Source organism: Acomys russatus, chromosome 6, assembly GCF_903995435.1.
Source record: "Acomys russatus chromosome 6, mAcoRus1.1, whole genome shotgun sequence".
NCBI classification, from domain to species: domain Eukaryota; kingdom Metazoa; phylum Chordata; class Mammalia; order Rodentia; family Muridae; genus Acomys; species Acomys russatus.
Window position 1 is genome coordinate 84966383 of NC_067142.1, and position 3409 is coordinate 84969791.

At 44.0% G+C, this 3409-nt stretch overlaps 1 non-coding gene across 1 annotated transcript; it reads right to left on the reverse strand.

Annotated features, from left to right (window-relative positions):
• Positions 1-524: 524 nt before the first annotated feature.
• LOC127191251 (U6 spliceosomal RNA) lies at positions 525-631 on the reverse strand. The gene has a single exon (XR_007830867.1). It is a non-coding gene; the product is annotated as a U6 spliceosomal RNA (small nuclear RNA).
• Positions 632-3409: the final 2778 nt, after the last annotated feature.

The following is a 3409-nucleotide window of genomic DNA, read 5'->3' on the forward strand; positions in this document are numbered from 1 at the left end:
ATGAGCAAGCAGTGGCACGCCATGGGTGTGCATGCACATCTAGTGTGCACACAGTCTTTCCATGAGGAAGACTATGAAGACCAGGTGACAAGCCCTTTGTAGCCTCAGGCGGGAATGTGGTGGGGAGAGGTGATGATTAAATTACTGCTAAGTGGACTTGGTGACATCATCACTTCCATCACCAACTTCTCTCCAGCTGACAGCAGTGACACTGTGGAGCTGTCAAGGGAAACCAAGCAAAATAGGTCCCTTATAGACAGCAGTGTAAAACCAGGAGGACTTGAGGGAATGTACGCAGATTGTGTATGTCTCCTCCTGTCGCTGTCTCATCATCATTAGCACTAATAGTGCACATTGGTGTCTCAAGTAGCTGTCAGCTGCTTGGGGCAGAACCCATTAACCATACTTTTTTTAGTTTCTTATATCACTTGTGCTTATGGTAGACTTTAGTTTTACTGTTATTATTTAAAGTGCCCAATTTAAGAAAACTTCACCAGAGCATGCACTTTGGAAAGATATGGCCAAAAAATATGGAGCACTTCACGAATTTGCATGTCATCCTTGTGCAGGGGCCATGCTAATCTTCTCTGTATCATTCCAATTTTAGTATATGTGCTGCTGAAGTGAGCACCATATTGATTATTTAAAATAAAGCTTTTCATTCTTTTTTGAAACAAGGTCTTACTATGCAGCCCAAGCTGGCCTCAAACACCTGTCTTTTGTCTCAGTCTCCCAAGCGCTGGGACCACAGGTGCGTATCACCACACACCACTCTGATAAGTCATCTTGGCCACTCTGTGTAAAATATGAAGGTATTTTTATTTTCCTTATGGAGATGAGATCATGTGATATTACTTAGGTTGGTCCCAGATTCTTGGGCTTAAGATTCCAGTGAGCTCCGAGCACTTCTCCTCATGGAAGCTGACTCTTGCCTGTCACCATTTACTTCAGGAGTACCAGGCACAGAATGGGCACTGAAGAAATTCTGCATGCAGTAAATGGAAAGTTATAACACACAGTTTTACATATATGCCTTATAGAATCCCAGCTCCTTCCCTCTTGTCACCATACAAATTATTATTGTTGGTGGTGGTTTTTATTATTATTATTATTTATTTATTTTGGTTTTTTAAGACAGGGTTTTGTAGGCCTCACCTTTTCTTTTTTTTTAATTTAATTTTATTAATTTATTCATATTACATCTCAATGGTTATCCCCTCCCTTGTATCCTCCCATTCCTCCCTCCCTCCCATTTTCCCCTTACTCCCCTCCCCTATGACTGTGACTGAGGGGGACCTCCTCCCCCTGTATATGCTCATAGGGAATCAAACCTTTTCTAAACCTGCTTTATTTGGGGTTCTTTAATGCGTATACCTCCCTTTCAACACACCTACCCTAGATGGGAAAGAAAAGAGGTTAATGGAAACAGGAAAGTAGATCTTGTTGAATTCAGTTCCTGGGAGTGATTCCCCTGGCATAGTCGGCAGGATTTCAGCAGACCAGAAATTCAACCAAAGTTGCTCCTGGAACCTGGAATAGCAGCCAAAGCCTGGAGCCTCAAAACCTTCACTGGAGCGGTTCTCTCTAAAAGTGTCTGAAAGTGGATGTCTCCTCTCAGAGCCCGTACTAGGATGTGTTTCATCTGGCCATACCCAGTCCCCCCATGAAGTGGTCCGAGACAGGGTTCCTCTGTGTAGCCTTGGCTGTCCTAGACTTGCTTCGTAGACCAGGCTGGCCTTGAACTCACAACGATATGCCTGCCTCTGCCTCGAGAGTGCTGGGATTATAGGCGTGTGCCACCATGCCTGGCTGCCACACAAATTAGTTAGTGTCTTTGTTCCCACTTTATAGGTGATTTAATATTTTACTGATAATAAAAACAGAGATCAAGTCATTTATCCGAGGACACCTGGCTAGGCAGTAAGTAGGCTCTGGCTGGAGACTTCCTCTGTTAACCAGGGTTCTGAACATAGAAGAGCTGAGGTAACAGAAGTCAGAAAGTTCCATCATCACCAGGGGAACAGTCCAGTGGGCTGGTCCTCACTGTGGACTTCAGATAGGCCTTGGGTTGGTGTTATCAAAGGTAACTTATAGTTGATGTCCCTGTGGATAATGATACTGTTATTTCTCTGTATATAGTCAATTCTCATTGTTATGGTAGCTGTATTCGTAACATCATTGTAAACACTGAACTAGCAAATACCAGTCTCCTAGATGGTCACGTTCCTATAAGCATTTGGTCAACAAGTATATAACCTTATTTTCTGTGTATTTGTAGTTTGTTGTTTGTTTGTTTGTCTGTTTGAGACAGGGTTACTTTGTGTACCCTTGACTGTCCTGGACTCCTTTGTAGACCAGGCTGGCCTCGAACTCACAGCGATCTGCCTGCTTCTGCCTCTGCCTCCCGAGTGCTGGGATTAAAGGTGTGCGCCACCGCGCAGTTTGTTGTTATTTTGATAGGGATCATGCCATATTGCCGAGTCTGTTCTTGAACTGCTGGCCTCAAATGATCCTCCTGCCACAGCCTCCTGCGTGAGACTATAGGTAGGTATCTGTGCACCCTGTTTCTGTTTCTGCTTAAAGACACCTTATTAGATATATATTGGAAACTCAAATTTGATTCATTGATTTCACAGCCAACAGTTCCCTACCTCAGGCTTATCAAAGCTTATCTAACACATTCTTCTGCAAAGTACATCACAGCTCTTATGTGTAAGAATAATTGATAGGTGCTGGAGAGATAGCTCAGTGGTTAAGAGCACTGCCTGCTCTTCCAGAGGACCTGGGTTCAATTCCCAGCACCCACATGGCAGTTCACAACTGTCTGTAACTCCAAGATCTGAACACCCTCGCACCAATGCACATAAACTAAAATTAAATAAAATATTAAAAAAGAATAATTGATACTATTTCAGTACTATTGACATTGACTATAGACATTGAAAGAAACAAAACCTCACAATATGATGCTAAATAGACCATAGAAAGTAAAGGCTGAGAGCTACAAAAAGAGGATGGAGCTGGGCGTGGTGGTGCACGCCTTTAATCCCAGCACTCGGGAGGCAGAGGCAGGAGGATCGCTGTGAGTTCGAGGCCAGCCTGGTCTACAAAGTGAGTCCAGGATGGCCAAGGCTACACAGAGAGACCCTGTCTCGAAAAACCAAAAAAAAAAAAAAAAAAAAAAAAAAAAAAGGGGTGGAGCAGCCACGTGAGCCTTACCTGGGAGTGTGGCATCGGGGAGACTCAAACACTGCGCTCTGCACTTCTACAGACTGTGAGAGCCACAAGAGCTGAGCCGGCTGACAGATCTTAGTGAGGGGACTCTACAGAGTCTGCTGGATCATGCTTCGTGTTTTCAAATATCCTCACTGCCCCATGCCACATGCACAGCTTAAGCCCAGCTAAAAGA